We start from the raw sequence: 27,921 nt of genomic DNA, 5'->3' as shown, positions 1-27,921 counted from the left end.
CAATGTTAATTATGGCCACATGCATATCGTTCAGTGGGTATGAAATACAAAAATAAGATACATTTTTCATAAATCAGTCAGTGGTAAAGCAAACTAGTGGTGTGTACACGGTGAGATTCCTTTGCTATTCGACATATGGTGTGCGCACACATGGACGATTAGGCTTACTATTTGACCAGATCGCATCCGGATAGAATCGCACGGCAAGCCAACTAACATGCATGTGATTTTGCACTATATAGTCATTGCTGCCCTGTCAATCTGGGTTTCGATTTGTGCTGTCCCAGGATTGTGCAGTAAAAATCCTTTGCAATCCTGATGCGATTTTGCCAAAAATTGTACCGTATGTACACACCATAAGATTTGATTGCTATGCAGTTTGCCAACTCTGTGCTATTTACAGTCACTTCATACTATCGACATTCAGTTTGCACTATACAGTCACTGCACTGTCTATTTGGCTTTTTGATTTTTGCATCAGCATCGAAAGCTTGTTTTCATCTCCATTCAATTTTGACTATAGCAGTGGTCAGGGAACTCAGTCCTCACTACCCCACACAGTGCATGTTTTGCTGGTAACCCAGCAGGTGCACTAATTACTCAGACACATTTTATAAGGTCCGCAGGTGGAGTATATTATTTCCAGTGTTGCAAGTAAGGGGGTACGGCGTGGTACGGAGTACCTGTAAGAAATATGTTGCAGGTACGCAGTACCATTACCCTCTGACCCACTGTCAACTCTATTTTTATTTTAAGTCTAAATATAATGCATCCGCAGCCCGCCCACCCAGCGTTATGATTGGTGCTTAATGCAGCTACCGGCTACTGCTGATTTAGCCTGTCACACTGACAGGCATCAGTGGCGCTGACAGCATGAAGAGCAGGCTCCACAATTGTAAGCACAAGCTGCCCGGCTCTACCCCAAGCAAGAGCCAACCCACCCCCAGTCATTCCCTGTTTCTCATTCATTATCTCCTGATGCCACGCTACTATTGTCGTTTAGTCACTTCTCTAGCTTTGTGTGACCACGCCCCCTCACGACACATGGCCACGCCCATTTTTGGTGGAGGCTATCAGTACCACCAAGAAAAAAATTCTACTTGCACCACTGATTATTTTACTTGTGATTCTGTGAGGAGACCTGCAAAACCTGCACTGTGTGGGGTAATGAGGACCGAGTTCCCTGACCACTGGCCTATAGAGTCAAAAACGAAGGGTAAATTGCACCATGTGTACACAGCATTAGTCGAATAGCAAAGGAATCAGTGTGTATACCAGCAGTCTGTACTTGTTTCCTAGCACGGCCACAATCATTAGGATCGTGTACCTTTAAGTTAAAAGGTACATGATACCAACGATGGACCCGATTTCCTTTGAAATCAGGTCCATTTTGCCGGCAAAGAAAAAAAAAAAAAAAAAATCGGGGGCATCGAGTCGGTCGGGACCATTAACATTGGCCCCGATGCCCCCGATTTTGCCATAGGCTAAAATATTTTTTAACATTGAAATCGTGAGCATCACGTCGGTTTTGTGCCATTATAATGGCACAAGATGAGATAGACTTGATGAAGTCCATCTCACATTGAAAAAAAATGTGAGAAATAAGACCCATTTCACATTATATATGGCCCTGTCATCAACCCACGATAGACGCCAACCCGAAGCGTGGCGAGCGCAGGCGGTGCGTGTCCTCCGACCTTTTCATTCCCCTACTATCCACGTGGACGTGGAGTTGAGAATATATAGTGTGGCGAGCGGACGCGTATACCTGTGAAGTTATTCGCGTGCGCTCGCCACGCTTCGGGCACTGTGGCTCACCACACTATATATTGCCGACGTGGATAGTAGGGGAATGAAAAGGTCGGAAGACACGCGCACCGCCGCCCCTCGCTGCGGGTTGGCATCTATTGTGGGGTGGGGTTGACGTTGTAAATTTTGGGGGTCTAGGGAATATTTTACATTGAATCCAATGTAAAAATCGGGTCCCAGGGACCCTATTCACATTTGATTCAATCAAAAAAAAGGGTCGATCGCATGCGACCAAATCGCATGCGATGGACGTGATTACCCCGATGTAAATCGGTGTGGCCGTGCTAGGAAACAAGTACCCAGTAGTCTTTTGAAGTTGATCAGTATGAATGATAACATACATTGTGTAGCCCCAGGGTAACAGATGAGTAGTGTGTATGTAGCATTACCCAGCATGCTACAGGATATCCGCATGTGCAGTCTAGCAGTACCCACCCAGCCTGTGTATTCGCAGCCATGTCTGCAATAGGCCCTAATACAATACATCCCATCAGAGGGACATGCGATGTAAGACATGAATTGCAAAACTTGTAATGAAATATTTTAATCACATCAGAGGGACAGTGTAAATCGGGACATTATACAACGGTAGCTAGGTCAGGTTTAGTCAGTAGATCACAGCCACTAGTTATGTTATACAGAGACACTGTTCTCAATCACACTTGGGTCCAAGTAGGGATATGGCAAAGTCATGTTCTTGTTCCGCTCTTTAATGGAATGGGAGATCTCAGCCAGCTTCTCCTGGAAAGTCTTTATGAAGGTCTGTGGAACCTTCTCTGTAAACCGCACATTGGGGTAATCTCCCAGACGCCTCTATGGGGGAAATCTTGTTAAAACGGAAGCCTCAAAGACAATATAATTTTTAATAACCAAGTCCATTCATCACCAAACTACAGCGTGATCCGTACATGAACAGATGATGGGATTGCACTGTTTAGCTATCCCCAGAAGAGGAATATGAAAGTCCTAGATCAGCCTATTAAAATATTTATACTGGCCCCAGTACTCACCCGGTCCATTGGCTCTTTACTGAGCAGCCACGCAGCGGATATGCCCAAACTGGTAGTGTTTACTTCAGGCACTGCAGCCAGGATACTCTGGGTTGTGCTTACACCTTTTACTGTGGGAGGGGGGCTTCTCATTGATGTGGGACCATTAGGCATCCAGGTATAGAAGTCAGACTGCAATGGAAACCCAGACAAAAATGCTTCACACCAAAAAAAAAAAGCAGAGGAATTGTCATCATACATTACAAGCCAAGTAAAGGTGCATACATACTGTACAATTTTTTGACCAATTTCATTGAAAGACATTTCCCTTAAACCCAGCGTCCTGGACGAAAGATCTAGATACAGTTCATAGGCCTTTTGAAAGATATCCAAATTAAGCTGCATGCACAGTTGACGAACTGGCGAGTATGTGCATCATTAGTTGCAAACACATTGAAAGATATTTTGACCAATTTCTTTCAGAATGGCTGAAATTAACAGAATGGGGGGGGGGGGGGGGGGGGTTGAACAATTTCCAGATTCCATGTTAAGGATATCAATGCTTATGTACAGGTAACATCAGTACCTCAGTCAATTTTATTTATCCATCTTGATTTAAATAAAGGTCTTTAAACTTGGACTGTATTGGGGAACAGGTGTATTGCATTGTGTTTCAGGACCTATATAGGCTTACCATATTAACTAGCGCACATGGTCCCATGAAAAAACACAAGTTTGTAGACTATAAGATTAGGCTTGCAATATGTAAGTTACAGCTGTTAGTTTAAAGTGGTAACTGCCATCCATATTATACCACACCGCATGCAACGGTACAGAAAGTTGGGCAATTAGATGTGAAGCCGTTTAGTCAGTAATCCTGTAAGTAAAGGTCTTCTGTGGCTGATTGGTCCACAATTCTCCAAAATCAAAGAAATATTGACATGTGAATGAAGCGTATGAATGACCATAGAGGAAGAGAGCAGCACACTGTAGAACTGGTGTTGTCACTCACCTGACCACTGTTGACAGCTGCATGCTGAGCAGAACAAGTGAAGATCACCATGGTCAGATACTTGACCAAACAGGCCTTGGTCTTCAAGCAGGAAGGCATTCCTAGCAAATTGAACAATCCATTAGTAATCTAGACCTCTACAAACACTGAGCATAAAAGGTAAGATCTGGACCACCACATTTGGTGCTGTATGACTTTTGACACCGGGTTTCCCACCATTTCAGAGATCAGGTTGGCTCATTGACACTCAAGAAGTCACTAACCTGTGGATTTATACTCCAAGAATCCCTCTTTGTAGATCTCAGCCACCCAGGCCTGAAGTTCAGGGTCTGTACTGACCACCACATCACTCTCATAATAGTAATTAACAATGTTGGACACAAAGCTGAAATGGATAAAGTGGGACAGTCAGTGAATTAAATATAGGGGGGGATGCACAGTAGTAATAATGGGGTGTGGAATTCTAGCAGACTAGAGGTTGTCTGATCAGGTGTGTAGGCTACATTAAGGTTTTTATCCTACAGCATAGTCACTAGGATCAGTAGGTGGCAGGGTCATTAAACCATTGGAAGTGTGGTCATCTCCCTCTGGGTGGACAGCGTTTTTCATAACTACCTCTCCACAGCCAACCAGATCTTCATCCCATCCTCCCTGTACAGGTAATTGGGAATGGTCTCCACTTCTCTTGCCTTGAGGTCATCAGGGAGACAGAGGCTGCTGTAAGTGACCTCATCCATTGCTTTTTTCAGCAGTATTGGAATCCCGCCTTTTCCAGTTACCATACCCTAGAAAAACAATGTGTTGGATGTGTGTTCTGGTGCAATACTGCAGTTTAGATTCAGGCTAATTAGATTCTTTAGGGTATAACTTTCATTCTAAACGTTCTAGACTCAAATCTAGAAAGCTGGGACAATTATCTGTAACCACTATATAAAGAAATCTCACCTTATCAAAGAGGCCTCCAGGACCAATGAGATTAGTTCTGGCAGTGACATTGATTTCAAGGGTGTAACGAAGATGTGGAATTAGTAGCTGGAAATTTAGAAAGATTGGCATTAGGATCCGATCTGATATAGACCTTCATGAGAAGCGGGTGCATTTTAAATATAGAAAATACTAAGATAATTTTATTCTAGTATATGTAAAACCTAACTATGGATTTGTGCAAGTTATGTCATTGTATGGCAATATAAATGTATATCATAATCATCTGCAGCAAACTGTTATGTTCCACTATTTCAGGAAGCACAGACCTATCTACAATGGATACCCCTTTAACATTATACTTACCCCTCTGTCCCCTGAGGACCTGAGAGTCTACAGTACTACCAGCACTAAATGGGCCTGCTAAGAGCCGGCACACAGATCCAATCTTCTGAAAACCCACCAATGGAGACACCTATTCAAAGCCTCCATATTAAAGGCCTGCACTAGCTTATTTATAGAGCCCCTGCAGACTGCCACTCCATGACAATATAGTAAAACCAGATCTCACCTTGTACAATGGGTGACCCATTGGAAGTTGTCTGGTGGTTGCAATGTTGAAGACCTCAGCAAAGAGATGAGTACGGAGAAGGTGAGTGACCATTTGATGCACCTGGTAGTCAGAATTGCGCACCCAGATCTTGGCCAGTAACCAGTCACATTCAGAGTCACTCGGCAGGAAGATTGGAGAGTGCTCTCCTAGGGTTTGTGCCAACTGTAATGGAGACAGAACAGTTGCTACAAGACCATCTAGAACCACAAATATCCTCTACATGTTATTTAGAAGTGGACATGGCCCCAATGGTGTGAAGTATGTGCTGCTCTGGATAAATAATTTGGTTGCTTCCAGAGGTATGATGTTAGCGCCTACAAAAATTTAGTGTTAAAATGTTGTAACTTCACTGGAAATAGCTACCTTATACAGCGCTTGTGGGTTAACTAATAAAAAAAATTGTATTAACATATGGTTTCATGTAATTTTATATTTTAACATAGTTTCATATAATTTTCCACACACCCTCCCCCACCGTTATGTTTGAAGGAATCCCTTCAGTAGCATTCCAGTTTTTTTCCTTCTTCTAGGAATATTAGGACTCGAAAAACGTTTTTTCAAGTTAAAATATGGTTTACTCCATCGTATCCTGTTTCTCTTGTGTAATGCACAGGCCTGTATGGTCAAAGCTATGGCCCTGTAAGTGTACGTGAAATACGAGGTCTTCACATCCACAAATATAATACTTTTGTACCTGCAGAGGAGATTGACAACTACGTGTGCACCTACCAAGTGGTATTTGAGTGCAGACTGGTATGGTAAAAACCAAGTAACTTCACCTGTCTCATACAATGTGTAGATTCAATTTATTAAATTAATAAACTACATTTTGGTCCAGGAGGAAAGCAATACATTAGTTAATTTTAATAAATTGTATACATGTATATTTTTGCCTAAAATATCCCTCTAGTTGTATTAGAACCATAATCTTAAAACTATAATTCCACACAAAAAAAAAAATTATACGAGAACATTTGACTTTAGACACCAAGACGGACTTGCCTGGATGGCTATTGGGACAAGTTGATCTTCAGGAGTTTTCCACAGTAGACACATAGGAGCAGCCATGTATTGTTGCTTTCCATTTATGGAGTTATTAGCTGGAACCCCCTGGAGAATCTTTTAATCTGCCAGGAAGATATTGCCTTTCTGCAAGATACAAACACAAGTTTATTACAACAGTGTATCTAGGTTGTTCTTGGCCAACTTTCCTTCATAGGAATAGATAAACAGCAAGTCCATTGTCTCTGATTTTCCAGAAATAGACACCTCACCTTTAGTTCTCTCTCAAGACTGGTGGTGGTCCCCAGAGATGAAGCCACCATGTTGTCACTAACTGGGAAATTCTCAGGGATTTTGCAACATTTCCTGATAAGTGTAGGGTTAATGCCATTCAGGTATTGGCTACCAAAAAAGGTATCCTTCTTCCATATTTCAGCTACCACATCTAGGGTATAAAAAGACAAAATAAACATTTGATATTATTTATTGCAAACTGAGGGACTATTGGGATAGCTCTGATCTTGCTCCTTACACAAGAGCACTTCAGTCAAATGACACGCCTACATTATATGGTTAAGAGGGGACAGAAGACTAGCTACGGTTACGCCCTCATCTGAGAAACAGCCAAAAAGTACCTGAGTTATCAAACCCTCTCAGGCAGAAGACCCGTTTGATCTCATCTAGACCGGTCCACGATTCTGCACTTGTGAAACCTTCCAGCGTCATCACAAGTCCCCTGTGAAAGAACGTATTAAATAGGATTAAAACAAAAAACAAAAAACAAAAAACAGACAACCACTAGAGATTTACCAACAGGCACATGAGAACTAAGATGTCTTATAGTCCAACAAATCCATACAATGTAGACAGGCCAATTTAAAATTTCCCTAGGATGACTGAAGATGTCATCCTAGAACCCACACCCGAACATTTCCAGGAACAGTGTTCCATTGTTGACAGCCAGCTACTGTATATACACTAAGCAAATAAAATTTAAGTAAGGACCCTTTGGCCAATCATGTAAAGAATAAGGCATTATGGATATGCTTTCTCCATGTTCAGGGGTGGATTGGATTGCTGGGAGGCAGCAGGCAGCTCACCTGCTGTTGCTGGAGCGGGAGCCCTCCCACTGCCATTTTGGATTGGGCATGGCCTAGCCAGCCCAGGGGGAAGCGCAGCAGGACCCTTTTTAATGAGTTTTGGGCCAATCTGCCCCTGTTCAATTAAGACTAGATACATACACGGCTGACTGGGAATGCTGGAAGCTGCTCAGTTTTAGGAAGGAGTACTGGTCATTACTGGGTAGTTCCACAACCTTGTCTACAGCAATGCAGTGAGGGGCACCATCTGCATAACGTTTCCACCTGCAGGAAACAAAGGTTAGTAATATAGAAAATCATCAATTACGCTTTACTGTACCTACATGGAATATTCCTAGATGTACGGATTATAGAAAGGATGCTTTCTCAGCTTTTTAAAGCTAGTGGTATCTGTTTAAATACATGGAGGCAGCTTAATTTAAAATAAGTGACAAAAAAAAAAAAAAAAAAAAAAGGAGTCTGTTTTGCTTGACAAAACTGTCTCAATCTGCAAAGGCATAAAGACTATGGGCCAGATTCTCTAAGCTTCAAAAGTGATGGAGAGTGATAAACAGCCAGCCAATCAGCTCCTACCTGCCATTTCACAGTGTTTGAAAAGTGTCAGACAGGAGCTGATTGGCTGGCAGTTTATCACTCTCCATTTCATCACTTTTGAAGCTTAGAGAATCTGGCCCTATGTATTTTAGGTGAAAAGTTCTGAAATATTCCTGCTCCAGACTTATTATCTTCAGTCTATGCTTAGTTGGTAGTTTAATAGTCTAGTGAATTCCATCGCAAGTTATGCATCGGAAAAGTGTGAGCCTGCCCTGGCAACATAGAAGACCTTGTGTAGGAACAGGGGCAGAACTGTCAGAGACAATGGGGGAGATTCTCTAAGCGAAAAATGCGGTAAAAACCCCGTTATCAGGGTTTTTACCGCATTTTGGGATGCTGTAAGCATCCCCCGCCGGGTTACCCGATGCCCCATAGAAGCCAATGGGCTTCTACCGCAACCCTCCACCGCCCCCTCACCTGTGTCCGGGCGTGCTGCCCGGACCTGTGACTTCCTCCCTGCACTGATCCTCTTCCGGGTGCAGGGAGGAGGAGAGTCCGGCGCAGAAGCAGCGCCGCGTGTGGGAGGGAGGGGGGAGCCGCCGGGACCCGGCGACTCACCGCAAAGGACAGCTCTTAACTCAAGAGCTGTCCTTTGCCTTAATTATCGCATATGTTACAACATATGCGATAATTAAATATGCGATGGGCGGCGGAGATTCTTAGAGAATCTCCCCCAATGTCAGCTGCCACCAGGTGTCATGCACCTGTACTCAGTTGACCCAGGCAACTTCCAGCCAAGGTCTGATGTGCTGCAGTTATTAGGGAGCGCAGTATATAGCTGGTTGCAGCTGTCAGGCAGGGAAGCTCTGCATTAGCTCCATCCCTCTCCTCCCAGCCAGGCATAAACTCCTCCCTCTCAGATGAGGGTGATGCTTGCTGACAGTGATGATGGGGGCTGACAATGTAGATCTCTGGGGGCAGATGTCCAGGGCTCGGTCGGCTCCTTCAAAAGGCCATCCATGTTAAAGATATGGGGCTCACTAGAGAAGGAGTCAGTGTCCCAGCAGGGGGTGGAGCTACCAGCCTTGCCTCCTGTAGTGCCGTATAACATTGACGGTCAGCTCCATAATCACCCCTATGGTCCCTCTAAGATAAAGCTGCCAGTGCGTAAGGCATTATTAACATTATACAGGGGGAGATTCTCTAAGAATCTCCGCCCCCCTTCACATTTATAATTATCGCATATGTTCTAACATATGCGATAATTATAGCAAAGGACAGCTCTTGCATTAAGAGTTGTCCTTTGCAGTGAGAGTCGCCGGGTCCCAGCAGGTCCCGGCGGCTCCCCCCTCCCTCACACCCAGCGCTACTGCGCTGGGCTCTCCTCCTCCCTGCACCCGGAAGAGGATCAGTGCAGGGAGGAGGAGGTCACAGGTCCAGGCAGCACAGCTCTGTGCTGCCCGGACACAGGTGAAGGGGGAGGGGGCGATGCGGGGCGGCAGGGGTCCATGCGATGCGGTAGAAGCCCATGGGCCAGAATTTTCTGGCGATGCCCCCCGCTGCGGTAACCCGGCGGGGGATGCTTACAGCATCCCAAAATGCGGTAAAAACCCGATAACGGGGTTTTTGCCGCATTTCTCGCTTAGAGAATCTCCCCCATAGTATCATGCAACCACATATTTGAGTAACTATATAGTTATCTATTTTTATGGGTCTATAATTACAAATATGTATTTTTATAATTTTAACTACAGAAAACTCCTGGATGTAGTATGGGTGGGGTCCTGCAACACTAAAATGTTGAGTCATTGCGATGTGCTCTGCAATATGCATATATAGCAGTCACTGCAACACTCTGCATTATACAGCGGGCACTGCAATGCATTATATGCTGATTACAAAAATGCGCTCATACTAGTGGAAAATGCTTTAAGTGGTTTGTGGCAGTCACTAATACCTCTTTTACACCAAAAATCCCAGATCTGACCCTGCATTTGGAACATGGATCCAAGCCAGGTCGGACCCGAGATTGTCACCACTTACACTGCGGTGCCTACCCACAGTGTATACGGAGGCGGCGCTTGGAGACGACATAATCTACAAGTGCCGGGAGCACCAAGGTAAGCTGCTGGGATGCCCCAGCTCCCTTGCCCCACCCCCCATCCGCAAGGTACATGGATGCTGCACACAGGCATCCATTCACCTCCTCCCTGCAGCTGCTGCTGTCTGCAGAGTACAGCAGCAGAGGCTGTGTGCCTCCATCCAACCTGCAGACCGCAGGTTGGGCTTCCCCCATTGATGTAAACCGGAGCCGGGTCGGATGACCCGGTGTACCCGTTTACACTGCCCTCTACCCAGGTTCTAGCTGTGTAGAACCCAGGTCAGGACCTGGGTAGAAGTCCCGTGTAAAGGGACCCGGCCTGACCCATTTACACCGCCGCTAACCTGGGTCTGACCCAGGTTTTTGCAGCGGTGTAAAAGGGGTATAATGCCAATTATTGTTTGTTAATCATTAAATTGCTCTCAGCATTGTTTGTGGATCACTAAAACTGTATTGTCTGGTGACTGAAAAGACTAGAGATTATATTATCGTTTTCCACTGCTGCTCAGTCCTCATTGGACTGCAAGTTTGACAAGTACATCCAAGCCAAAGTCACATGGCACTTTATCCATGGGTGAAAGGAAGCCAACAGGTTGGCCAGCTGGTACAAAGATCTATCTTGCCTCTGGGCACCTGGGATGAAGTTACACCACTGTGTAGTAGGCAGCAAGGGAATTACCAAAGTAACTAAAAGGAATAAGTTCTATCCACCTAGAGCAAATTATTGCTGCGGTCTCTGAGCAAATGTAAAGCTGTACTCCATGTATAATCGGCCACTTACTTCTGAGATTCTCTCTCCTTCTCCAGTTCCTCTGTCCGTTGTTGCTTGATAAGTGGGTGAGTATTGCTGGATAATATGATGCCTGAAACAGAACAGATCCCAAGTGTACTGTAATGTATCATAGTCAGCCTGGTTTATGGATGTTGATCTTTCATACAGCGGAATCATGAGACTCCGCAATGCACTATACAAGTGGATAGAATCTCACCCTTTCCCTCTGGTATGGCCACAGTCATTCCAGTAGGTATCCATTGATGAAAAGGGAACTTGTAGAGCCGACCATTAGGGCAAGTAACATTGACATACCGGCAATACCAAGCAACTGTATTAAAATTATTGCAGGTCATTGTTGACAGCCGAACCAGCAGGAGCTCTCCAAGATCTTTCTTTGTGTCAACTTCAAAGTCAGCTACCTGGAAAAGCAGAGCGATGTCTGAGAACCATGCAATGTTACTAAGACACATAATATGGTTTAGGGAATTTACAGACAGAAATCTTATTAATGTTAAGAGTTTATACTGAATAGCCTTTTATTAGTCATAAGTTTTGCATTATTGTTTGAGGCAATGGGGTTTTCCCCAATCTTCAATGCCAGATACTTAAACATAAAATTTGTTTAGATAAGCGGTGTTACATTTAAACAACCACCCCACACAAGAATAGGCTAAGGAAATGTTTGCAGACATTTTGAACTGTCAACCAACCCTGTGATTGTAGGCAGGGGCGGATCCAGGATAAAATGACCGGGGGACCATGATTAAAAAGGGTTTAGGTGGGGTGCAAGTGTACATGCTAAGAGCTGCAGAAAGAGGGTGGGAATGGGATTAAAAAATAGGCCCTGGCATTTAAAGTATGCTGACCCACCATGGTGGCAAAATTGAAGTCCGTAGTTGTGCTCGCGCGCCGATGGCGTGCTCCGGAAAAGGGGGTGTGGCCACTCAACAGGGGGCATGTCCTTGAGTGTAGTGTACCACACCATATACAACAAAATACTAGACCCCATTATACTTGACCCTTACACATGCCACATGGATTGTGCCAAGTCATAAAATACCAAATGGATTGAGCCAAAATTCACATAATGCCACACGAATTGATCCAAAATTCACATAATGCCACAGATTAAGCCAAAATGCATAATACGCTTCATAAACAGGGACATTGTGCGCCAAAGGCGTGCATTAAACATTTACACCATAATGTCCATTACACGCCATTATGTCCATTACGTATTATGCCAAACACCATAATGCTACATAAGTGCTGCTTATCTACATGCTCATTGCCAAGGGTTCCATGCTCATTGCCATGTTGGAATACATGCTCACGGTAAATGGGGGACATCCACTGACAGTGGAAGAGTATGGCTGTATTCAGAGCACTGCAGGTCCCGGCTATTTGAAATACCCCTTTCACAACAGAAAATGCATTCCCGGGTTGGCCCCTTTAACACCAGCCTAGTCCCTGCATTTTCTGGTGTGAGGAAAACACCCCCCCCCCCTTAACCAGTTTTTATCATTTAACTGGCTATATCTTTGGAACCAACTGACCCATTTACATGAGACAAGTATCATATTGAATAACTTGAGTGGACTTTGAATGATTTTGGTCCAGTGAAACTGGTACATTTGGTTCCAGAGTAATCTGCCCTCAAAGAACATGAACAGCCATGAAATTACATTTATATAAAAAAAAAAAAAAGCCCAGCTTTTGGAATTGAATGAGATCAACCACAAGCTTCTGTGATGCCAGCCGTCGGAACTGGGTGGGGGTCGGAATTAACGGGTCCCATATTATCCTATGGGGAAACGTTACAGCTTTGCAAGGCGATATCTCCGGGTTCCCAGGGGGCTATGGAGACAGGGGGCTGGGCTCGTTGGAAAGCCCTGGTCCTCAACTACAAAATTAAATGAATCCGCCAATGATTGTAGGTTTTCCCATTCTTGTTGGCTTTACCATTAGTAAATGCTAATCATGCTCCACTCTGACCAGGCAACAGTCTGGATCCAATAATATGTAACATGCAATTGTTCTGCAGTTCCGTTATCCAGACTTGGCTGAGCTGTAGACTATTCCCTTTGTTTCAGGACATACTATGGGTCTAAGTCAACTGGCTACAGACACCAGAGATTCATTCTGGCAGTGAATCTAAGCCAAATCTTCTGCATTTTTAAGTTATTATATATTGTCTTATGCTGGTGCAGAATGCATGGCTCCAACTTAGGAAGACCAAGTATCACAAAGTGAAGAACTCTCACTTCCACCTGAACTCATTGTCCAGGGTCAGGCTGGAACACTGGGATACAGGGGAAACACCATTGGGCCCAACTTCCTCATGAGAATCTAGACCAGGCATGTCCAAACTATGGCCTTCCAGCTGTTGTGGTACTACACATCCCAGCATGCCATAGGTTTTGGCATTCCCTAATAGCAAATCATGGGACTTTGTTTCACAACAGCTGTAGGGCCGTAGTTTGGACATGCCTGACTGCACTTGGATTATACGTTACATGATGCAGCATACCTCCCAACATGATCAATTAACCTGTTTAACTCAGGTGATGGCAATCATACATTATGATGGAAGTCCAGGAGCAGAGCATTCTGTCCCTCCTGGAGAGGGTCATGTTGGGAGGTATGATGCTGCACAGAACTGATGTATTTTCTACAGTGCATGGCTGTTATTAAGCTGGTCATTTTGTGTGCACTATACAGAGAAGTGAATTTTAGGCAGAATACAGTCCTGAACCAGGTCAAATAGAGTGCAGGGTAAATAATTCTAATGCCAGTTACGAATGGTGCAATTATTTGTAGGCCAAAGAAACCATTCTATTGCTTTTATAGATCTTATTGTATAATTGGTGTCAGCAGGGGGAAGGGGGGGGTTGTCAAGTTCCACCACCTGTAATGGTGAGGTGGAACTAGTTCCACTTCCACCTAGGACCTGCACAGTAATTCCAACAGAAAAAAAACATTACACTTGTTTGAAATGAGGAGACAAAATTACCACTGGTCCTGGCTCTGCCCAATAGGGAGAGGGCAGAAATTAGGTTGCATAGGAAAATTAGTTCCACCACCTTTCCAGGGGTTGGGATCATTGGGTTGACCACAGGAAGGTAGACATTCATTGGGCTGACAGGCCTTAAGTCAACAAGCAATAGGTTTACAGTCAAAAGGTGGACATTGGTTTTTTCACATGTTTTTGTCTTGAATGATTACATGCTATTTTATTCTCCCTTCATGCCCTAGTGGATGGCAGGGCATGAATTACCTCCTGTCAGCTCAAAAAAACCATGTCATCCTAATTCTTAATACATTGATATGAAGCCTGTACTTCCTGTAACACAGCTTTTATTGTGCCTATGAAAAATACATATATACACTAGGTGATTCATCGCGCCCTACAGGCGCTCTTCACACCGTCGTCCCCTTAATTTGTGAACATTTGTATATGAGAAAGATGGTTATAATTGTACGTAAGATGCCTGTATTGCAACTTGAGTTATAGGTGAAATGTGTTAAATAGAGAGCATATGATTTGGAAGGGGGTGTGTATTGTTTTGTTTAATTAAAAAGCGGTTACAGAGTAAGATGTACATTGATAGTGTGGATGGTACAGTGACATTTGTGGGTGTGGGGGGGGCTGTGTGTGCATGTTGTTTAGGTGTGTGTGTGTGTGTGTGTGTGTGTGTGTGTGTGTGTGTGTGTGTGTGTGTGTGTGTGTGTGTGTGTGTGTGTAATAGTATAGTAGGGTGTTTGAGTCAGCGGCTCCCCACTGGCAGAGGTCACAACACAGGAGGCTGGGTAGTGATAGGGGTGTGTGGGCATGTGGGTGTGGGGGGGGCTGTGTGTGCATGTTGTTTGTGTGTGTGTGTGTGTGTGTGTGTGTGCATGTTGTTTGTGTGTGTGTGTGTGTGTGTGTGTGTGTGTGTGTGTGTGTGTGTGTGTGTGTGTGTGTGTGTGTGTGTGTGTGTGTGTGTGTGTGTGTAATAGTATAGTAGGGTGTTTGAGTCAGCGGCTCCCCACTGGCAGAGGTCACAACACAGGAGGCTGGGTAGTGATAGGGGTGTGTGGGCATGTGGGTGTGGGGGGGGCTGTGTGTGCATGTTGTTTAGGTGTGTGTGTGTGTGTGTGTGTGTGTGTGTGTGTGTGTGTGTGTGTGTGTGTGTGTGTGTGTGTGTGTGTGTAATAGTATAGTAGGGTGTTTGAGTCAGCGGCTCCCCACTGGCAGAGGTCACAACACAGGAGGCTGGGTAGTGATAGGGGTGTGTGGGCATAAGGGGGACTAAAGAGGAGGGTGGGAGATACTGTGCAGCTTCTGCCAGTGGGTGAGGGTCCAGTGTGGCAGTACAGGACGGTGGCCCCGAGTCAGTGTCTCCTCCTACTGGGTGGGAGTTAGTGTCCATGAGAGCAGGAGGCTGGGCTATGAGACATGATAGGGGCATGTGGGCAAAACAAAGTCAGCGACTCCCCAGTGATGGAAGTTACGGTTCAGGAGAGCAGGAAGCTGGGTAGTGATAGGGGTGTGTGAGTATACGGGGGACTAAAGAGGGGCTTAGGGGTGCCGTGAATTGTGGGAGGGGCGCCGTGAATCGAGAGGGAGGGGGCGCAGGTGTCCGCGAATCGCGGGAGAGGGCGGGGGTCTGCAAAGCGTGGGAGGGGGCGTGAATTGCGGGAGGGGGGGTGTGCATGGGGTGACGTGAATCGTGGGAGGGGGCGTGAATCGTGGGAGGGGGGCACGGGGCGCGATGTATCACCTAGTTAGTTATATATTCATGTAGAAGGATGGTAGGATGTTGCTGTCATTCAGAATGCATTTACATAAACAGTAATAGCAGTAAAAGATCTGACTTCAAACACCTACAGTAAAACAAAACAGGTGTTATATATTATACAAATAATTGGTTGATGATGTGTAGGTTGACATGCACATAGTTGTCACTGGAAAAAAATTGCTACAAGAAAAAAAAACACAGAAAGGTCAACACATGTAAATGTTGACATAAGTGTGGCACTTCATGGGTGTCCATGTCAACACATGAGAATGAATATGAAAACATTCAAAAAAGAAAAATAAATCTTCAAAAACTCATGTCAACCTTTTTCATTGTCGACCATAGCCGTGTCAGTGTTTTGCATGTGCCATTTAATCCTGGGGTTGCCGTGAATCGCGAGCGGGGGTGGGGGGGGGGGGAGATGAGGTGAGGGGTGTCCGCGAATCACGGGAGGAGAGGTCGTGGGTGGGTGTGGGTGCCGCGAATCGTGGGAGGGGGGGCGCGGGGGTTGCAGTGAATCGTGGGAAGGTGAGTTGCGGGGGCGGGGGGTTTGCCGCAATGACAGGAGGGGGGGGGTGTCAGGAGGGGGGGAATCGCGTGGGGGGGGGGGTCGTGTGGTGTCACGGGGTGGGGCTGCAAATCGCGGGAGTCGCCGCGAATTGCGGGGGGTGTGCTGCGAATCGCGGGAGGGGGGGGGGGGGTCGCTGCGAATCGCCACAAGAAAAAAATCAACATAGAAAGGTCAACACATGTAAATGTTGACATAAGTGTGGCACTTCATTGGTATCCCATGTCAACACATGAGAATGAATATGAAAACATTGAAAAAGTGAAAAATAAATCTTCAAAAACTCATGTCATCCTTTTTCATTGTCGACCATAGCCATGTCAGTGTTTTACATGTGCCATTTAATCGTGGGGTTACCGTGAATGGGGGGGGGGGGTGCATACCTCCCAACATGACCCTCTCCAGGAGGGATACATTGCTCTGTTTCTGGACTTTCTTCTTAATTTATGGATTACCATCACCTGTGCTTAAACACCTTTCTTATCAATTACCCTGTTTAAAACAGGTGATGACAATCATAAATTAAGATGGAAGTCCACAAACAGAGCATTCTGTCCCTCCTGGAGAGGGTCATGTTGGGAGGTATGGAGGTGTGGGGCGCTCACCTGGTGTGTCTGGTGAGTAGCTGTGTCTTTGCTGTGTAACATGGAGAGGCAGACCCTGGCAGTCTGGCACTGTGGGCTCACTGGGCTGGTTCTCTGTCGTGTGTCAGTCATGTGAGTCAGAGGCTCCACCCAGCGTTACAGCTTCAGACACAGAGTGACAGATGTAGCCAAATATATAAGAGATATTTTTTTTTTTTTTATTCTGGTTCTGAGGTGTTGCTCCGGACACCCAGTGCATGACCTAAATCGCATGTACAGATCCCCTCAAAAGAGAGGAGCCCCCATTACTCCCTTAACCACTAAGACAAAAGGCCCAAGAGGGAAAATAGGAATTGGTGGGCCCTTCGCCGAAGCACAGAGACCCTCTTCCATCAACCCCCGGAAGGGTTAGGGTCAGTGAGTCCTCCTCGACAAAGCTTGGAGACACTCCGTGGGTATCCTGCCTTGCGGACAATGTTCCCTCTAATTTTACGAAGGCTGTCTGCGGCTAAAGATTTTGGCTGTGCAACTTTGGAATGAAATTTACATTTTTGTGCGTCACATATATAACTGGAAAATGACATTCAGCATGTGTTACTTTACTTCAAAAAATTATATTAAACATTTAAACATTCAAAATACAGTACACAATGTAGTTAATGGGTGAAACCCACATTAATTGAGTCCACAACTGCAAAAAGGGCCACTGCTGCTTTGTGCACTCTGTTGTAATGTCTGTGCGCATGTTCGTCAAGGTGTGTGCGCGCGCACAGCTTAGAGGGAACACTGCTTGCGGTTGCTACCAGGGCATCAGCTGTCCCCCAAAGGAGAAAGCTTTGGCACGTGAGTAATCCTTAAAGGTCGTTCCTACAGCCCCAAAAAAAGCGAGTGAAAATTTTTTTTTTTTGACAAATGCGAGAGGGGTGATGACAAATATATAAAGAAACCTCAGCCAGAAGGATGAGGTGGGGGTCTGAAATTATCCTGCCCCAGCCAAAAGACCCAGGGCAATGATGCACTGTGCACTTCCCTTTAAGTATGCATAGCACTAGTGCCAAGTCATGCTGGTGAGGACCCCAGTGAACATTTAAAGCACTTCAGAGTTTCCACAGAGGCATGCTACACCTCAGGCTCCAAGCAGCCGGCCAGTCAGCGTCTGACCAAGTGTTTCTCCACTCCGTCCTTGAGTGTTTTCCAAACCCATGGGAACCGATTCTCCACCAGGCTTTTCCAGCAACTCCCTTGAGTGTTGCAGCCCCCCGAAGAAGAGCAGTCTACTCCGTCCCAGTGTTAATCGCATACCAAGTTTAAGGTACTAAGCTGGGCTTTATGCTGTCTACCCATCAGGCTACAAACCTCTGGAATGGGAGCAATCTACTAATTCGCAGCATTTCCCCACTCCTTGGGATGGATACTAGACCAGGCTTTTTGCCATCTCATCCTTCAGGGGCTACAAACCACATCGAGAGTCACCTACTAAGTTTGGTGTTTCTCCCATCCCTACCAGTGGGCAATAGCCTGTATTCCTCTCCCCCAGGCAGAGCGAAGGTACTCTGCCTGGATCATGAGGAATCCCACCCACTCCGCACATTGGAGCAGTTACTCAGTCTAGCCCATCTCTATTCTGCCAGGGGCAGTAAACATCCACTGATAAGAACATATACTACACTTTATCTTATCCAAGAGGCGGTACATTCATATGCAGCTCAGAACTTGTTATGGCAAACATGTAGCATCTCTCCAGGAAACGCCCTTACAGGAGATACATGCCACCGGTCCAAGCACTATTACACATTTGAGAAATGAAACCGAAGCTTCCAAGTCTATTTATGTGAAAATGAATGTATTTCTATGAACATTCCAGTGATCTGATACACAGCCTGTACATCCTGTAGCAGCTTTAATTACTGGTATTATGAGCATACTAATTAGATACTTACAGCTCCAGGTCTGAAGTCACTCCACTTATGACCCAGGTGATGTTTAGCACTTTCTCCCAGGGTGCCCAGAAGAACAATGGAGACTTGGTCACAGGTCCCAGCACTCAGGTCAGTCCCTGTGGCAATCTTTAGCTTGTAGGTCCCCATGTCTTCAGGCAAAGATGCCCAACAGAGCAGTGCTGGAAGGAAGTAGACCAGTCAGAAAGGCCTCAGACCTGGGGTTAAGTTAACGAATCATCAATTTTGTTTATTTTAAGATTTTCTATTGGTTCTGCAAATTTACTAAAGGTAAATCCTGTCTGTTTTAAAATGATGTATGTTTATGATCGTTCATTGCTATCTACAGACAGCAATACAAACCTCCAATTTACTTTTATGTTTGTAAACCAGATATAATGTACAAACACAGAGGGGGGTTCAAAAATTGCAGTACACCCTTTTGTTTAAAAAAAAACATGTGCAGGCAATAGGAAAACCTGAATACTCCAGTAAGGTATGGGTGAGGCAGGGTTGCCGACTTTATTATTCTCCTCTCCGGAGAAGCCCAGAGAGGAGAGTTTCAGCAGCTGCTCAGGGGGGCGGGGCTTAAGTGTGACATCACTAAGCCCGGCCCCCATGATGTTAAACCAGCAAATTCACAGATCTCTGGAGGGGCGGGGCTAAAATGACGCGATTGTGACATTTTAGCTCCGCCCCCTCCTCAGAGAGCCGAGGATTGCAGCATTTTAATGATCCGGGGGACAGCGGGGGTCCCCCCTGGGCCGGGAGGGGGACCCGATTTTCGGGAGACTCCCGGGAGGGTCGGCAACCCTGGGGTGAGGTGATCTTTGAGGGTACAGTATTTACCCAACATGGACATCATCTTGAATCCAAGTCAGTTTTTCATAGTTTTTGAAACAAAAGTGAGTACTGCAATTTTTGAATCACCCTGTATATTAAAAACCTGCATGTGGGTAGGGTAATTGGCTAAAGCACTACAAAGCTCAGCAAGCTGATGCTCTGGCTGCTCCCTGGGGGAGGTAGAAGGTAGTCCTGCATGGTGGTGGTGTATGGTGCAAGATCTGTGGGCTAATGCTGGCCACACAGACCAAATTTTCTCCAACCATACAGCTAGTTGAATGGAATAAAAACCTGGTACTGGATAGGAGAAAATGTAATTTGTAATTAATTCATTTGTCTGCCAAATAGGAAAAAGAACAACAACTGTCACTCAGACAATGTACTGTAGTTGGACAGATTTGATTTAAACAAGGTCACTGAATGTTTTTGTCCATTCTCCTGCGTTTTGAGCAAATTGCTTATTGGCATTTGCCCCCATACAGTACCAGATTTTCAGTCCAACCAACTAGATGGATGGAGGAAAGTTTGTATGATGTGTGGCCAGCATTAGCAGATGTGGTGATGAGTAGGAGCAGAGTAGGGATTGGCTCTTCAGAATAGAATTATTTCAGATCCACCCCTCACACAATGCCAAGATCACTGGCATTGAAGGCAGGGGGCAGGGATATAATGACTATACACCAATCACATTTCTACTCTTCCAAAGGGCTGGAAATGCCACAGTTTTTAGGAGCATCCTGGAACTTCCAGGTAATCAGGCAAGTATAGTATGGAGGTACTGTATACAAGCTTTGTAGGGCGTTTTTTTTTTTTAGAGTGCCCCGGGATATAACATAAACCAGTTCGTCATGAGTAGAATCCCACAAACAAAAAAAAACAAAAAAACAGTACTCCTATTGAATTGGCCTACAATGTCCAGCAAACCTGCCATAGTGGGACAAGTGTCAGCATCCCAGTACAGTGAGTGCCTGCTGGAGCTTATGGTCCACAAATAAAAACAATTTTAACAATTGACCACTAACCTTTGATCCACTGCCACTAGGGATACATGGAATAGTCCAGAGCATTTTCTCCCCAAAGGAGAGGGTCGGGTAGGATTTATATAGTTACAGTTGCAAAACATAATACATACATTTTCTATTTAAGTTATATAAGTGGTTGTCACCATGCATTAGGCCTAATATATATCTGTCAAGCAGGTTGCTAAAACAAAGACAAAGCCCAAGATACCACATAAATTAAAGAAGCAGCAAAATACAGAGGAGTGAGTGAGTTTGTGTTGTAAGGTGGGTGAAAGTCAATAGTGTTAACAAGGTACAAATGTTGAACTAAAACCACACAAATATAAGACATTCAAAGAAAGCAGTGATGCTTTGAAGCAGCCCAGCCAGACAAGCTCATGGGTCCCTCACCCAACCCCAATACTCTCTACACATCAGAAGCCTTACTTTGGATTATGCCTGAGTCAGAAATGAGCAGTCACTGCTAGGTCCCTGCTTATATACAATGTGAGGGCAGCGGGGGAGGGGAACTAATCTAGACTGAGGCAATCTCCAACCTCAGGTGTGTAGATATCTCCATAATATAGACCAGGGGTAGCCAACTCCAGTCCTCAAGAGCTACCAACAGTGCATGTGTTCCATGTCTCCTCACAGAATCACAAGTGAAGTAATTAGCTCCACCTGTGGATCTTTGAAATGTGTTAGTCAGTCATGCGTGCACCTGTGTACCTGTGAGGTGAGCTGGAAAACATGAACTGTTGATAGCTCTCGAGGACTGGAGTTGGCTACCCCTAATATAGACAATATACTGTAAGCATAGGTCTTCAAACTGTGGCCCTCCAGATGTTGTGGAACTATATGTCCCAGCATGCCCTGACAGTTTTGGCATGCTCTTTTGGAAAAAATGTGGCAATGCATGTTGGAACATGTGGTTTCACAACATCTGGAGGGCCACAGTTTATAGAACCCATGCAGTAGACCATTTGCTTTGAATTGCTGGAAAACTGCCAAAACCTGTCATTCAGATATTACCTGGTTTTTGTTCCAACCAGCCCAATTTGATAATCGATCTGTAGATGTATGGTCAACTTTAGATTTGGGTGTTTTATTGTTTCTGTGCAGGGTAAATACTGTCTGCTTTATTTTTACACTGCAATATAGATATCAGTTTGCAGTACAAACCCCTCCCAAATCTAACTCTCTCTGCACATGTTACATCAGCCCCACCTGCAGTGCACATGGTTTTGTCCATTACAGCGTGATTGTGCCTTTCCGAGTGAATCAGAATAACCCCCACTATGCATCCATTACTCCTCACATAATATATATTGCTTATTGTCATATTTAAATTATAATATTTAAAGATGAGCCGGCCTGGATTGCCCAGATCTGAGCCCCCCCCCCCAGTAATAAACAACCAGCTGACTGGCTGGTTGTTTATCACTCTCCATTTTATCACTTTTGAAGCTTAGTGCACCTCGGTTTCAACCCGAGTCGGGATCCGAGTGGCGTTCAGATGTTCCTGCCTGCTTTGGATCCCAGAGCGCGGGCACAATGTCATCACCTGGCATTGAATTGTCATGAGATCCGGGTTCACTATATATTGAGCCTCCTGCCCCACCATCATCATTCCAGTCTTGAGCATACCTCCCAACATTGTCCAGCCTTAACTGCCCCCCCCCCCCCCCCCCCCCACCGTGGGACATTGCCGGCCCCAGGCAGGATGCGGGAATGTCCCCAAAAAACGGGGGGCTCCCGTGAAAAGCTAGACAGTTGGGAGGTATGGCCTTGGGACACATAGGACATGTCTGTGTTCTGCTCCTCTCCTCTGCTGGTGCCTACCTACTTCCGTCTGTAGTATATAGTCTGCTCGTGCCTAGTTCCTACCAACTGCTGTATACTAACTGGTACTTGTGTATTATCACGGCGCCCATCGCATCACATGCCACTAATTAAGGTATGCGATGGCATGCGATGGGACCCGATTTGAGCCTTTCCTCGGGCGTGAGTACACAATTTTAATATCGCATGCCATTAAATGCCCCTCCCATTGTTAACGGCACCCCACTATCAACGCCAACCGGAAGCGTGGCGAGCGCAGCGAGCGCGCGAGGGGCGGCGGTACGCGTCCTCCGACCTTTTCACACCCCCGCTATCCACGTCGGCATGGAGATTATATTATATAGTGTGGCGAGAGCAGCGAGCCACCGAGCCCGAAGCGTGGCGAGCGGACGCGGAATATATGTGAAGTCATCCGCGTCCCCTCTCGGGGCTCGCTGCGCTTGCCACGTTTCGGGCTCGGTGGCTCGCTGCGCACGCCAACCTATATAACATCAACTCCACACCGACGTGGATAGTGGGGGTATGAAAGGGTTGGAGGACGCGTACCGCCGCCACGCTTCGGGTTGGCGTTGATAGTGGGGTGGCGTTAACAATGGGGGGGGGGGCATTTAACATAGTCATTACCCATCAGAGTGGGTATATAATTAAAAATCGGGTCTGGGGGGGGGGGTACAATTAAAAACCGGGTCCAATCCCGTCGCATCGTGTCACATCGCATGCGATGCGACGCGATGCAATGCGATGTTTTTGGTTGTACAATGCCCTACGATGGAAAAGGTGGGCGCTGTGATAATACACAAGTACCTACTAACTATATATACTTACAGTCCGCTGGTGCCACTGCCTACCTGCTCAGTGCTGTAACTGAGTGTAATTCCAGTCTGCTGGTGCCTGCCTACTGCCTGCCAGTACCTACTGGTGTATATATAATTCCAGTCCACTGGTGCCTACCTACTGCAGTATATAATTCCAGTCTGCTGGTGCCTCCCTACTGCCATATATAATTTCAGTCTGCTAGTGCCCTGCCTACCAGTACCTACTGCAGTATATAAATCCAGTCCACTGGTGCCTCCCTACTGCTGTACATAATTTCAGTCCGCTGGTGCCTACCTAGTTCAGTATATATAATTCCAGTCCGCTGGTGCCTACCTACTGCCATATATAATTCCAGTCTGCTGGTACCTACATACTGCCGTACATAATTCCTGTCCACTGGTGCCTACCTACTGCCGTATAAAAAATTCCAGTCTTCTGGTGACTACCTACTGCCTTATATATAATTCCAGTCCACTGGTGCCTATCTACTGGCTTATATAATTCCAGTCCGCTGGTGCCTACCTACCACAGTATATAATTCCAGTCTGCTGGTGCCTACCTACTGCCATATATATAATTCCAGTGCGCTGGTGCCTACCTGCTGCCGTATATGATACCAAACCGCTGGTGCCTGCCTACTGCCATATATATAATTCCAGTCCGCTGGTGCCTACCTACTGCCGTATATATAATTCCAGTCCGCTGTTGCCTACCTACTGCCATATATATAATTCCAGTGTGCTGGTGCCTACCTACTGCCGTATATGATACCAAACCGCTGGTGCCTGCCTACTGCCATATATATAATTCCAGTCCGCTGGTGCCTACCTACTGCCGTATATATAATTCAAGTCTGCTGGGGATTACCTACTGCCGTATATATAATTCCAGTCTGCTAGTGACTACCTACTGCCGTATATATAATTCCAGTCTGCTGGTGACTACCTACTGCCATATATATAATTCCAGTCCACTGGTGCCTGCCTACTGCCGTATATAATACCAAACCGCTGGTGCCTAACTACTGCCATATATATATATAATTCCAGTCCGCTGGTGCGTACCTACTGCCATATATACAGGGCTATTTTTCAGCAGGCTCCAGCAGGAACTGAGGCCCTTATTCTAGTTCACTCTTTCTGACAAAATATTTCTTAGATGGACAAAACCATGTGCACTGCAGGTGAGGCAGGTGTAAAACCCCACCCAAATCTAATTATCTCTGCACAAGTAACACCTGCAGTGCACATGGTTTTGTCCATCTAAGAAATATTTTGTCAGAAAGAGTGAACTAGAATAAGGGCCTCAGTTCCTGCTGGAGCCTGCTGAAAAATAGCCCTGCATATATATAATTCCAGTGCACTGGTGCCTACCTATTTCCGTATATAAATCCATTCTGCTGGTGCCTACCTACTGCTGCATATAATTCCAGTCCACTGGTGCCTTGCTTACCGCAGTATATAATTCCAGTCCGCTGGTGCCTACCTACTGCCATATATAATTCCAGTCTGCTGGTGCCCTACTTACCAGTACCTACTGTAGTATATAAATGGAGTTTGGACATCTGGTCCAGACTGAAGGACCTGCCAATGATTGCTGACATATCTACTGTTATTCCACCATTGAAAAAAATGGTGGAGGATTACTTTGGTGACAGCATCCAAGTAGACATGTCAGACAGTCCTTACCTGTACTGGCAGGAAAAAAATAGTTTGGAGGCCCCTGTACAAACTGGCTCTATTATATTTGAGTTGTCCCCCCTCCAGTGTGTATTCTGAAAGAGTCTTTAGTGCAGCCAGGAACCTGGTCAGTGAGCGGCGTAGGAGGCTGCTGCAGATGATGGAGGAGCAGCAAAAGGCCATTCAAGCCTACACAGCCACCTACGGGATAGACAAAGGAGCAGGGATGCACCTGACTCAAGTGCAGTGGAGGCTGATTTCAATTTTGTGCAAGGTTCTCCAACCCTTTGAACTTGCCACACATGAAGTCAGTTCCGACACAGCCAGCTTGAGTCAGGTCATTCCCCTGATCAGAAGCAGCTGAAAAAGTGAAGGAGGATCTAAAGTGTTGTCATTCCGGAAAGCATGTAGCTCTTGTGGATAAAGCCCTACATACTGTACGCTTTGCCAAGATACCAGGGTGGTCAGTCTGTTAACCCCTTCCCGACATTTGACGTACATTTACGTCATGGCCGGGATGTACTTCCCGACACATGGCATAAATGTACGTCACGGCATTTAACTGTCACCGCGTCTATAGACGCGGTGACAGTTTAAACATGTCTGCTGTCCCTGACAGCAGACATGTCCCTGCATGCCCAGGGGGGGCTGCGATGCCGCCCCCCCGTCGGCGATCGCTGTGATTGGCTGTTCAGTGTGAACAGCCAATTACAGCGTTTTCTGTGTCACCGGCGAATAACGTTCGCCGGTGACACAGGGATCGGTGGTGATTGGTGCTGTAAAGTACAGCACCAATCACCACGGGGTGTAAGGGTGACACTGGTGTCACCCCACCTCACCCAACCCGCCCCCAAAGGCCGTGATTGGTTCGTCGGACCGACGGACCAATCACAGCCATGGAGGGGGATTTAAACTAACGGTGACTGCACTGCAGACGCCATTCCGGTCTGGAATTGCGTGCAGTGCGGTCACCGTGCCAATCTGCCATTTTACTGACCTGATCCTTGCAAAATACTTACCTGATCACAGCTTGTAGCGTTCCTGGAGCTTGTGACTTCCTGTGTTGTGCTGTGCTGTGTTGTGCTGCTGTGCTGCTGCAGTGTGTTCCAGTTATAGATAGAGAGAGATAGAGAGAGAGAGATAGAGAGAGATAGAGAGGGCTAGTGACAGAGAGTGCTACATTTTGTGCTGCTGCAGTGTGATAGAGTTATAGATAGAGAGATAGAGAGAGAGAGATAGAGAGAGATAGAGAGATAGTGACAGATTGTGCTATATATTTTTTATATATATACAGCTGTACTGCGTGTGCAACTGACTGCTGCCCCCCCTTTTGTGCTGATCAGTATAAATTAACTGATCAGCAACTTTTTGGGGGCACAGGGTTTTTTATTATATATATACCAGTGCTGCTGCAGTGTCATAGAGTGGTAGATAGTGAGTGAGAGATAGAGAGATAGAGAGAGATAGTGATAGAAAGTGCTATATTTTGTGTCTGCTGCCCCCTTTTTGTGCACCCCCAGCAACTTTTTGGGGGTGCAGGGGTTATTTTTTATATATATATAACTGTCAGTGCTGCTGCTGCAGTGTCATAGAGTGATAGATAGTGATAGATAGTGATAGATAGTGAGAGATAGAGAGAGATAGAGAGAGATAGAGAGATAGTGACAGAGAGTGATAGAGAGTGCTATATTTTGTGTCTGCTGCACCCCCCTTTTGTGCTGATCACTATATCTGAGGTGATCAGCAACTTTTTGGGGGTGCAGAGGTTTTTTTTTTATATATACCTGCCAGTTGCACTGTCAGTTGCACCAAAGGTTGTGCACCTGCTGCCCCTCACTGGTAATCAGTGTCGCATCACTGATCACCTTTTTTTTTTTTTGGGGGGTGCTGTGGGGTCTTTTTTTAATTTTTTTTTATCAAATTTTTTTGATCAAATTCCTGTTGCCTTTGAGCGCTGTTCAGTGACGGACGTTACTGACCAACATCTGTGCTCAATTTTTGGCGCAGGACCTTTTTTTTTTTTTTTTTCTGCACTACATACACACTACACACTACATACTACATTGAAATAAAGTTTGTACCCCCCCTACACTATACATGTGTTGAAACATTTCACTACCAGAAACACAAAAATAAAAATGGCATCCCAAATGTCATCCCAAATGTCATCCCAAATGTCATCCCAGTCATCCAGAAGAATGTATTCAGCGGAGGAGGCATATGCCATGCTTGCCTCTGACTCTGACACAGCCAGTGAGGCAAGCGGGGAATTTGAAGGATTCATCTTAAGCTCCTCTTCCTCCTCTAGTGATGAGGGACCCCCTCAAAGACGCCCCCGTAGAGCAGCTGAGACCCCCCCCCAATAATTGATCTCGTATGGACCCCACCACCAGACAATTTTGAGCCCCAGGTTCCTGAGTTTTTGGCCATCCCAGGAATCCAATTTGATTCAACAGGTCTCAGAGAAATTGACTTTTTCAAATTATTTTTCTCTGATGATTTTATAAATTTAATGGTGGACCAAACTAATTTATATGCCCAGCAGTTTATTGCTCAAAACCCCACGTCATCATTTGCTAGGTGGACCCCTGTAGATGCAGTAGAGATGATGACGTTTTGGGGTCTGGTGTTTCATATGGGCATAGTAAAAAAGCCAGAAATTAGGCAATATTGGAGTACATATGTTCTGTACAGCACCCCACTTTACCGTATGGCCATGACCCGGAATCGTTTTGAGTTAATCTTTAAATTTTTGCATTACAACGATAATGCACAGTGCCCACCCAGAGATGATCCCACCTTTGACCGGCTATTCAAAGTCAGGCCGGTCATTGATCACTTCAGTGCCAAATTTGAAGAGATGTACATCCCAGATAAATTCATTTGCATAGACGAGTCCCTTATACATTTTAAAGGAAGGGTTAAATTCCGCCAGTACCTTCCCAGTAAGAGGGCAAGGTATGGCATAAAAATGTATAAGCTGTGTGAAAGCACCTCAGGGTACACCCACA

The 27,921-nt window shown here is 45.6% G+C and overlaps 1 pseudogene across 1 annotated transcript; it reads right to left on the bottom strand.

The window, feature by feature from the left end:
• Positions 1-2,368: 2,368 nt before the first annotated feature.
• Positions 2,369-21,099, bottom strand: LOC146058002 (polyunsaturated fatty acid lipoxygenase ALOX15B-like; annotated as a pseudogene). The gene is made up of 15 exons (XR_014469810.1): positions 21,021-21,099; positions 18,733-18,911; positions 11,074-11,278; positions 10,866-10,947; positions 7,591-7,713; positions 6,985-7,085; positions 6,622-6,794; positions 6,350-6,496; positions 5,306-5,509; positions 4,756-4,842; positions 4,426-4,595; positions 4,074-4,195; positions 3,811-3,911; positions 2,820-2,990; positions 2,369-2,622 (listed from the first exon to the last, which is right to left on the bottom strand). The product of XR_014469810.1 is annotated as a polyunsaturated fatty acid lipoxygenase ALOX15B-like (transcript).
• Between the last annotated feature and the right edge of the window lie 6,822 nt (positions 21,100-27,921).

The sequence above is a fragment of the Crinia signifera genome, chromosome 2 (assembly GCF_055691185.1).
Source record: "Crinia signifera chromosome 2, ASM5569118v1, whole genome shotgun sequence".
Taxonomy (NCBI): domain Eukaryota; kingdom Metazoa; phylum Chordata; class Amphibia; order Anura; family Myobatrachidae; genus Crinia; species Crinia signifera.
Note: the sequence above shows the minus strand (reverse complement) of the source record. Positions and strands in the feature narration are given on the sequence as shown.